Source organism: Malania oleifera, chromosome 4 (genome assembly GCF_029873635.1).
Source record: "Malania oleifera isolate guangnan ecotype guangnan chromosome 4, ASM2987363v1, whole genome shotgun sequence".
In the NCBI taxonomy this organism is placed as follows: Eukaryota; Viridiplantae; Streptophyta; class Magnoliopsida; order Santalales; family Ximeniaceae; genus Malania; species Malania oleifera.
This window is the reverse complement of record NC_080420.1, coordinates 119328903-119340563: the sequence shown is the minus strand read 5'-3', so window position 1 is coordinate 119340563 and position 11661 is coordinate 119328903. Positions and strand designations below refer to the sequence as shown.

The 11661-nt window shown below is 36.5% G+C and overlaps 1 non-coding gene across 1 annotated transcript; it reads left to right on the top strand.

Moving 5' to 3' along the window:
* The first annotated feature begins 1711 nt into the window (after window positions 1-1711).
* On the top strand, window positions 1712-1792 carry TRNAL-AAG (transfer RNA leucine (anticodon AAG)). Its single transcript has one exon. It is a non-coding gene; the product is annotated as a tRNA-Leu (tRNA).
* The last annotated feature ends 9869 nt before the right edge of the window (window positions 1793-11661 follow it).

Here is an 11661-nt window from a genome sequence, read left to right as displayed (position 1 = left end):
TTTCCCATAAATACTTGATGACATAGGCTCATGTCATCATAGACTCACATGATAACCCTGAGTGGATGAAATTTTATTTGGCTCATGTTATTTTATTCAGGCAAACTCTGCTACACGGGCCTATGATGACATGAGTCCGTGTCATATAGCATTATTATTTGTATGTCTTGATTATAATTTTTTTATCATAATTGGAAGTTCACATTAGACTTAAGCTACGGAATGAGAGTTAATCCATCTTCTATCGCATCTCTCTCCATCCCTTTCCAAATTCAAACTTAAGACTTACAAATATCTCACGAGACATCTTGTCTTGATTATGCATGCGTACTTGGACCAAAGAATCCATAAATGCTAATCAAGGATGACATATAACAAATTCAATGTATACATTTATACAAGTTCAAGTACCATACTTCAACGGACATGTTTATCATGCAACTATGCAACACCATGCATGCCTACCCAATATTATGACCAACCTTCCATCCTCTTCAATTAATAGTGTGTTTGTTTGTTTGGCTTGTCAAAATCAAACTTAGGAAATTTTTCTGGTACACATTTTTGGACATGTCACATCAAATTCTTGAATTTTAAAATCAAAAAAGAGGAAAAAAATGTGTTTAGTTAAAAGACTGCTCTATAAATTAGTGTACATCACAAAAGAAAAATAATTTTTAATAGCCAAAAGTAATTCGAATATTTCATTTTAAAGTAATATTTAACAGTTTCGATTAGTCAAAAGGAATTTAAATATTATTATTTTTTATTTTTTTTAGAATACGCATCGGGTATCCACGCATCCGTTTTACGGTCCACATGACTAATCCTGCGCCCCTTGAAGTTGACCCCACAATTCCAAAGGGAGGGTAAATTCAGGAGTCTAGGGGCGGAAACGAACCCGGGAGGGTTTGAACACCTGACCTCTTGAAAGGCACTCTCGCAGCCTGCACTACCACCTGAACCACACCCTAGGGGTATTTAAATATTATTCTTGAACTGATATCTAATGGTCAAATCAATATAAAGGCATAATTAGCCCAATTGTAATTAATAGAAAGGAATCTTTTAAAAAATAACTTGATTTAGTTGGACATTCGGCCAACCTGACCCCTGGGACACATCTCCATTACCATCCACAATCCTCGCTGGCTCACAGAGAACTCTCACCATCCACGGTCTTCGTTGGCTCATAGAGCGAACTCTCACCATCTACAGGCATCGCTGGTTCCGTGAGTGTATCTACCTGGAATTGAACCCTCGATACTCCTTCTTACGTGCTGATGTCTTTCCACCGCGCCATGCTCGTGGGGGCTATATACTTACTTATTTTAAGTATGCAAATGTGCAATATATGTGTTACAAATGAGAGGAAAATGGTGCCCCTTTATAGGGACAATAAAGATAGCAAATCATTTATTGGGGTGGAAAACGACTATTAAATCTTTATGATTTTTATAATATTTTTCACAATAAAACTAATTGAAAGTTAATTTTTAGAAAAACTCAAACTCACTTTAAAAGTTATTATACTTACTATTAATTTACTTTTTTAAAAGAAGTAAATGAAGAAAATAAAGTATTAAATCTACCAACCTACGTGACCTTACCAAATCAAACTGAAGTATTTCCAAGGAAAATAATTGCATTCCGTTGGCGTGGAAACCAATTACGAAATACTAATTTTAAATATGAACTACAAACAACCAAAGTTGAGATGGCCGAGTTGGTCTAAGGCGCCAGATTAAGGTTCTGGTCCGAAAGGGCGTGGGTTCAAATCCCACTCTCAACACAAAACTCATTTTTTCTCTTAAAAGGAAGGGATATAGAAAACAGTTTTCTTATATATATATATATATATATATATATATATAATTGTCACACAGTTCAAAACAAGTATTTTTTGCACCTATTTTTCCATATATTTTTTACTTTTTTATTTATAAGGACCCACACAATTTAAAATAGTTTAAAAAATTATTAAGAAAATAATTAATAGTTTAAAAAATATTTAATTTCAATTTTATATTTATTATAGAGGAATTTTTTAAAATATAAGAGTGTTTTAGAATAATTATAGCAGTATTTTGATATAGTTTGAGTAGTTATAGAAATAAATTTGACATAACCATAAGGACATCGTAGGGTAGTTATAAATTATAAATGATTACAATTTATTGAATTATTATACTAGTTGTGAGTGCGTGCCCTACAACTCTTATTTTTAAAAAATTATAAAGAAAATAGTTAACAGTTAAAGAATATATTATAGAGGATTTTTAAATTTTTAATTTTATATTTATCATAAAGGATTATTAAAAAATTTAAGAGTGTTTTAGAATAATTATAGATACTTATAGGAATAAATTTGACATTATCATAAGGGCATTTTGGGATAGTTATAGGTAGTTATAGGAGTATTTTAAAATAATTATGAGTACTTATAAAGATAAATTTGATATTTTTTATAAAAAAAACCATAAAAGGAGGAATATCCTTTATAGTATTGAAGATTTTAAATCGTATTGTTAGCCTTAGAGGTTATGTGAGCTTAACTGCATTGTTTTGATGATAATAATCCATTAGTGGTTCTAGGTAAGCTTATCTTTGCATATCAAACCATGATTAATATAAATACAAATACAAAGATTAAGTAAATTAGTAATAGGTTAGACATTATCAAAAAAGGAGAGAATGTTGGCCTTAGTGGCTACACCATCATTATTTAATGTGTTTTGATGATATTAATCTATATGTTGTTCTTAGTGTTTTCCTATCTTTGCAGATCTTATTTAGTACAGGTACAAAGTGTCGGATACATGGAAGTACCAAATCAAAAGCAAAGATCGGAGTGAGTAGACATCAAATAGGAAAGATCGGAAGAACGCTGACTCAAAAGTACCAAAGCACATCCTGAAATTTTTATTGTGTATAAATTAATTGTAATGAGGGTTGTGTGAGTGAGAGCGTATTATAACTCTTGTGGTGTGTGTCTTGCATGATTTTTGAGTAAGAGTTGAGTCATTGCATATATGTAAGAACCCGAACCGTGAGAAATTGGAATTCTGCAAATTTCATCGACGAAGTCAGAATTCGTCAACGAAGGTAGAAGGCTTTTCGTCGACGAAATTCAGAGATTCGTCGACGAAGAGAAGTCGAGAGGCGAAAGTAGGAAATATCAGGGTTCGTTGACGAAGGCACCATTTCGTTGACGAAATTCCCAATATTTTTTCGAAGAAGACATCATTTCGTCGACAAAATTGGGCTAAGTCAAGGGCTATAAAAGGGAATTTTCATTTCTTCTTCATTAAGCAAACTTAATATCTCTCTCTCTCTCTCTCTCTCTAAACTCTCTCCACTCTCTCCTTTTCTCTAGATTTCTTTGCCGTTCGTTGACGAAATCGAGAAACGGAAGTTACCACGAGGATCGTGGAAGGATTCTCTACAACTTCTAAGGATTAGAATCTCATTTCGGAGGTTTTCGGGTTTTGACGAAAAATCGAGGTAAGGCTCGGTTTTTATTTCTGGTCTGGTAGTTTTGTAGAGGATGGTTTTGTGAGTATATTTTGTACTGTGATTTGTAGGTTTTGGAACTTGATTCGCAGTTAGGAGCCTTGGAGTTCGAGTTTTGTTATATGGGGTTAAGGTAAGGGGAAACTGTGTTATATTGATTTTTTTTGAAATCAGACTCGGTGGAACTGTGGTCCATGGTCCTGTGTGTGTTTTGGCTACTCATTTGGGAGGGATTTAACAAGGAAAACTATGGGTTTTTCATTAATGCAGTTTTGGGAAAAAGGGGGCGACGGGCTGAATCCCGGGTTTTGTTGAAAACCGAGTATATGTGTGATTATACTACGTGATTGGGATAGTCGTGCCTTGACTGTATTTAAACTATATTTCTTTGGGAAACCATGATTTAGATTACCAAATAAGTGTGGTTTGTTTGGTTATATGAGCATGCATGTGTGTGTGATGTATTGAATTGCTCATGGGACCGCGATTCCAAAGTGAGTCTAGGTACTAAGAGTGTCCGGCTCTATATCCGAAGGTGTGTGTTATCGCCTGCCATGTAGGCAAGAGTGTTTGGCTCTATATCCGAGGGCGTGAGCCTATTCCGGCAGATCAGGCCGAAGGGTGTGGATCCACCAGTTAGTGTCGGTACGATGCCATGGGAGTCGAGGACTAGCCATGTGCCGGTGGTGCCGTGCTTCGCGGATGGCTACGGGCCAACGCTGGATTGTCGCGGAACAGCTTCGGGCCAATGGATGTGACGACACAGGGTTACTGATCATGTGTGTGTATTGTGATGGGGCTGCGTATAAATGGTCGTTGTATATGTGCATGAACGCACTGTGTGAATTAGTACTAGATTCCATTCAACTGCATGTATGTTATGTCATGATAGCACTCAAATGCCACACACTGATATAACTTGTGTTCTTCCTTACTGAGAGGTGTCTCATCCCTGCTGTACGTACATTTTTACAGGTCTTTCAAGTAATCGGAACTAGCGTTTTGGTGTAAGGAGCATAGTGGCCGGTGTACTGCGTTAGCGCTTGGGTAAATATTAGGACTGTAGTTTTGTGGGGTTGCCATTTTAGGTTGTATTTGGGCACCCAGTTTGTACATTTTGTTAGAGCCATGTTCTGCACTTGTATAGACTCTGGTATGGTACTGCATATGTTGATATCAAATGACTTTTTCCGCTGCGTATATGATTGTGTTGAATGTGTTTTGGGTGCCTGGGAACCCCACGGGGTCGGACCCTCATCCATTGTCCTATATCTTTGATGATTTGTATGATATAGGGACAGGTTAGGTTACTTTTTCACCCTTGGGTCCCATTTCGGGGTTCGGGGTGTGACAATATAAGATCTGCACAAAAGTAACAAACTCACAATTCTTAGTTTTCTAAGTTAAAATAAGAATTTTTCAAATGAATTCTAAAACTCAAATATGTTTTCAAAGGGACAAGTTTTTAACATCTTAATTTTAAGAACATTTTTATACTTAGTCCCGATTGTGTTAAAACAAGTTTCATGTCCTAAAGGTTCAAAGAAAGTCTAGTATATTTATAAAAGGACATGCTAAGCATATAAGATATCAAAATGGGTTTTCAAATGTGTTTTATTAATTAAGATATCTTATATTCAAAAGAAAATTCATTTGGACAAGTTTTAATTTTCATTAGACTTAATATATTTCATATACTTTTGTCTGAGAATATTTTGAGCAATTAAAACACTTTTTGACAAGGAAAAACAAAGCAATCGTCACTACTGTAGTGCAGCCTTGAGTCCTGAACACCTTACGGTATTTTGGGTATAACTTTTTATAGAAAATTCCAAATGGTACGATCTTGGTGTCCTTAGAAAGTTAAGACAAAATGCCACAACTTTCATTTTAATAACTTTTTTTGATTCAGGGACCTCGTCGATGAACACAAAGGATTCGTCAACGAGTCCAAAGGGCAGAATGACGCTAACGGGCGAAAAATGATTATTTTGCCAAATAAAATATCTTTTCTTCCCCCCAACGACTAGTTAATGACTCCTAAGACTCTTGGGCTATAAATACAAGCTATTAGACTTGTATTAACATGGTTTTGAAGGTCTTTGATCATTATTAGTAAAAAAACATCATTTTATACAAAACCTAACACATTGCATTTTTGTTTTTCATTACATGTGCTCATTCTCTCTTACTCGCTTATTGTGTTTGATTCAATTTTTGAGAGAATAGTGTGAGATTTGAGTTGTAAATCATATTTTCTCATTATAAGGAGCATTCTTTGTAATCTTCAATCTTCTTGTGAAAGGTTCTTTGTGAACCAAGTTGTAAGGTTCTTTGTGAACCGAATCGGTAAAGACTCTTTGTAAGCGGTAGAGATTTGTTCCCAAGTTAGTAAAGTTTGCTCCGCTGCGGAATGAGCGATTATAGTGGATTGTAGAATCCTTGACTTGGTGCTAAGGCGTGGACGTAGGCTTGGTGCCGAACCACGTAAAAATATCGGTGTTGTTCTTTCTCTCCCTTACACTCTTTATTTTATATCTTGTGCATGATTTATATTTATATTGCGATATAATTTCTTGTATCTTGCCAAAAGTTTTTATTTTGTAGAAATATACATATTCCACAAAAAGAGTCTATTCACCCCCCCCCCTCTAGACTATATACTCCGGGCTAGGACTCCCAACACATATATTTTACAATAACATGTAATTTATATTTTTTACTGTATAATTCTTAACAAATTAAATAGTCAAAAATTTTGTCCTAGTCACATAAATTTAAGCCACATGTTAAGAAATTATTAAGCATCTAAAATTTAATGTAACTCCGCCTGTGATGCACTTAATGTCCTAATTTTTTCACACATAGCCGGTCCCAAGCCCGGGTTAAGGAGGAGGGTTGCATTAGGTAACTGACAGCCAGCGTAAAATTTATTAGATCACTATGATATGAATCCTTACCGAATATTTGCTGGGACATCCCCTACGAGCGACACGTTGCACTTGAACCACCCGAGTGTAGCAAAAAGTGGGCGAGGGTGGGCTAGGTCGCCGCCCCGAAGCGACGCGCCGTGTCGGCGCCCGGGTACGGTGTCAAATATGCGAGGGTTCCTGCATCATTCTGAACGTGGGCAGGTAAAGACGTTAGTTCAGGAAACTAGGATTAGATTAGCAACTTGGAATATAGGGACACTTACGGGTAAAAGCATGGAAATTGTAGATACAATGATTAGAAGAAGAATTAATATAATTTGCCTTCAAGAAATTAAGTGGGTGGGGGAGAAAGTTAGAGAAATCGATAAATCAGGATTTAAACTTTGGTACACTGGAAAAGAAAAACATAAGAATGGAGTAGGCATTATTATAGACAAAAACTTAAAGATAGCGTTGTTAATGTAACTAGAGTAAGGGATAGAATTATAAAAATCAAAATGGTAGTAGGACAAGAGATAATAAATATCATTAGTGCTTATGCTCCTCAAGTTGGCTTAGCAGAAAATCTTAAGAGACAATTTTGGGAAGATATGGATAGTATTATACAAGGCATACCAGGTCCTGAGAAAATATTTATAGGAGGAGATCTGAATGGACACGTTGGAAGAGATAATAAAAATTATGAAAGGATACATAGAGGATATGGATATGGAGACAAAAATGAGTCTGGGGAGATGATCTTAGACTTTGCTATGTCATATGATTTTAGTATAATGAATACTTGCTTTAAGAAGAGAGAAGAACACTTAATAACCTTTAAAAGTGGACAAAATAGAAGTCAAATAGATTTTTTTTTAACTAGGAGGGTAGATCGTTTATCATGCAAGGATTACAAAGTTATCCCAGGTGAAAGTCTAACCACACAACATAGAGTGTTAGTGTTAGATATATGCATTAAAAAATGGAAGAAAAAGAATAAAATAAACCAGTGTAGGAGAATTAGATGGTGGAACCTAAAAGGAGAAAATATAATAAAATTTAAAGATAAAATGATCAAAGATGGGGATTAAACGTTAGGGGATGGGATAGATTCAAATACTCTTTGGAATAGATTAGCTAGCTCTATCAAAAGGATAGCAAAAGAGATTTTAGGCAAATCAAGGGGAAGATTCTCAAATAACAAAGAAATTTGGTGGGGGGATAAAGATGTACAAAAAATTATAAAGACAAAAAGAATTTGGTATAAAACGTGGCAAAAATGTAGAAACAGAGATAACTTTGAAAAATATAAGGAGGCAAGAAAAGATGCAAAAAGGGCCGTTAGTGAAGCTAAACATAGATCATTTAATAGTTTGTATGATAGATTAGGTACAAAAGAAGGGGAAAGAGATATATTTAAACTTGCTAAAGTAGAGAAAGGAAGAACAAGGACTTAGGAAATGTAAAATGTATAAAAAGTGAGGATGATATTGTCTTGGTTAAGGACGAAGATATTAAAGAAAGATGGGGAAGTTACTTTAGTAAGTTGTTTAATGAAAACCAAATAGAAGACTTAAATTTAGAATTGTCAAATGAGAAAAAGACTAAAAATATAAGATTTATTCACAAAATTAGAATTAACGAAGTTAAGTTTGCACTAAAAAAGATAAAAAAAATGGGAAAGCTATGGGACCAGATAACATCCCAATTGAAGTTTGGAAATGCTTGGGTGATAACGGAATTATATGGTTAGCTAATTTATTTAATACAATTGTAAAAACTAAGAAAATGGCATATGAATGGAGGAAAAGCACTTTAATACCTATATACAAAAATAAAGGGGATATTCAAAATTGTAATAACTATCGTGGAATAAAACTTATGAGTCATACGATGAAACTATGGGAAAGAGTAGTTGAACAAAGATTAAGGTTAGAAACGAAGATCTCAGAAAATCAATTTGGTTTTATGCTTAGGAGATCTACCACAGAAGCTATTTATCTTTTAAGAAGATTAATGGAAAGGTTTAGGGAAAAGAAGAGTGACTTGCATATGATATTTATTGACCTTGAGAAAGCATATGATAGGATACCTAGAGAAGTTCTATGGTGGGTGTCACGATGTCCCGGACCCGGCCCAGAGAATCAATCTCTGATTAAAAATGGGTTCGGCTTGCGAACTGGGAAAAATGAATGTGTATTTTGAAAATATGAATTTTTGTGGAAAACGATGTGTGGTGGAGTTGCCACTAACCTTTTGAAGTGTGATTAGAACACTTGATTGCTACCCCGTTAGGGGTAGAATCGGTCTGCGTCACCAAAGTCGGGCTCGGGAGTATGGTTACGCAAGGAGAAGGTCTTAGCACCCCCTACACGCCCATTCTTACGAACAGTACCAGATTAATAAAGAGTTTTTTCGAAATAAATGTAATAAGCCTTTAAAGATTACTCCCTTTCAAAAGTCAAAAAAAATGAAAATACTATATAGGTATTCCCTCAGAACCGAGGCAATCCAATACCCCAAAGAGCCAATGCTCTTGGTTGCAATCATTGGGAAGGAAAATCGAAAATAGGATACAAAATACGCTCTCGGGAATTTTGAAATCTATAGGTGTTTTCTTAAAGTATAAAAAATACTATTCCGGGAGGTTTTTGAAATTTGTTCGGGGTTGGAATGATTTTTTCTTGTGCCTAAAAGGATATTTTTGTGATTTTTCCTAAGTGTGAAAATGATTTTTGTGATTTTTCCCGAACTTTCAAAATAACACAAATGAAATCAGTTGAAATCAAAATGTGAAAATATTTTTGGAATTTTTGAAAATTTCGTGATTTTTGTGAATTTTATGGATACAACAATAATATACAAGAGAAATGGAGAAAATCGGGGTGAACCAGTTCAGGAATGGTGAGCCGGTCAAACGTTGACCAGTTTGGGGGAAAAACCAATTTAAGGTCTTGGTCGAGACCAATGATTTTTCGGGGTTTTCCAATGTTCTTCCGAATACAACAGAATTTTAGACAACAATCATAAAAGTCATAGTTTTAAATACATGACTTTAGAATGTATTTTTGAAAATTTTGAATGTAAAGAAAGAGATCTAACCTTTGCCAAACATGTTGGAAACTTTCTTGGATTTTTCTTTCCGAAAAATTTATTTCAAATGTAAATAAGTTTCAAACCTTAAAAATTTTGAATTTTCCTTTGACACTTTTTTTTTTGATTTTTGTGTTCTTTTATGAATTTCTTTTTATTTTTATTTTTTATGAGTTAAAAAGATCCATTTAAAAATAAAATAAGAAATGAAATAGAATCAAATCAGAGGTCGGTTTTTCGGAAAAGGGGGGCTGAGATGTAACATAGGAGAGAAAGTCATTGGTTTTACCTATCCGCTTTTCTCCTCCCGGTCTTCTTGTCCATCCTGTGAATCCACAGGGTTTAGTCTACAGCGCCTTCCCGGAGGGTTGTTCTGAGCTCCGACCGGCACTAGTGAGTACTTCTTCAAATGGAGTGACCACCCGGCACCGGTAGGAAAGTGGATCAAATTGATCGCTGATCTTCTTTCATTTCCCTCTGCTCCGGTCTTCTTTTAAATGTTGATGAGTCTACTAAGGTCCGCTCTAGCAACGTCTTCCCGATAGTTGTTTCTTGAGCTCTATTGAGGCACTACGGGTGCCTTCTTCAAATGGGGTGACTCGCACTGATAGGAACCGAGATCAGTCGACCTCTTGATCTTTACTAAAAAAAAACTAACTTCACAAACTCATGATAGCAAACTTACAATCTATTTTGAAATCTTCTGCTTATACCACCACGAAGAGCTCTTCCCCCCCTTGTGCTTTGAATGAGAGGGCTATTTATAGCTTTAGCTTTGGGGCAGCATAGGAAGAAGACATAAGGGAGTGGATGAGGGGGACCAAGTATGGGGGGAAGAATGATGAAGGTAAAGTTAAGCATGGAAAATGGATGAAGGGAGATCATGACATGTAGTGAGTGATTGATTTGGGGGCGAACAAAGTATGGAGATGGAGAATGATGGAAGGGAATATAGCATGGGAAGAATGATCAAGGGAGAAAACTGACATGTGGTGAGTGATGATGGAGGTGAACAAATTAATGGGATGAAGATGATAAGATATAGTATAAGGATGGGGCTCTCTTGTGCCGCTTGCTCCCTGGTCTGCCCCCCTGCCCTTTGTTCGTGACTATTGCTGTACCACCTTGGGATTCATCACTGCTTACTCTACTATCTCATGGGCGATTGATAACTGGAATGAAACATGATATGTGGGTGAGGATGCTGGAGGTCCACCAACTTCTTGTTCTTCCGCCTTTGAAGGACCTATGTATGGTACTAATTATAAGGAATAAACATGACATGTGGTAGTGATGATATGGGGACAAAGTTTCTTGCTTTTGACCAAATTTAACATAAATAAATAAATACTAATAACTAATATAATATGAGAGTTCTATAAGCTGTGCGGAGCCATCGGATATGTGTGGGCCCACTTGCCATGTGGGTTCACAATTCCGTTTTAGGGTTACAGAAACCCGAGCTAGCAAGGCTTGGATATGTGGACATCCGAGCTAGCATACCAAAGGGGGTAACGGCACCGGATGTAGGAATCCAAGCTAGCGTACCAGGAAAGTGGGGCCCACAAACCATATGGGGCCCAATGAGATATGTGGGGTCTCATGACCATTCAAGGTTATAGGAACCCGAGCCAATAGGCACAAGCATGCCAAAAGGATGTAACGTGCATCAGATTTAGGATCCTAGCGAGCGTACCAAGCGGGTATGTGCAACCAGATGTATAAACCCGGCTAGCGTAACCACCGGGGGTAACGTGCTCGGAGTAGTAATCGGACTAGTTTTACCAGATGGGGTAACGTGCATTTGATTGTAGAATCCGAGGCTAGCTTAACGAGTGGGTAAAACGTGCATCGGATGTAGGAATCCGAGTTAGTGTACCAGATGGGGTAACGTGCATCGGATGTAAGAATCCGAGATAGCGTACCACGAGATGTGGGGCCCAATGGAGATATGTGGGGCCCACAAGCAATATGGGGTCCACGAGCCATTTAAGGTTTATAGGAACCCGAGCCAGTAGACACAAGCATGCCAAAGAGTAACGTGCATCGGATGTCGGAAGCCGAGCCTAGCGTACCAGATGGGGTAAGTGCATCGTGTATGAATCCGAACTAGCGTACCAGGAGATGTGGTGCCCAAAAATGT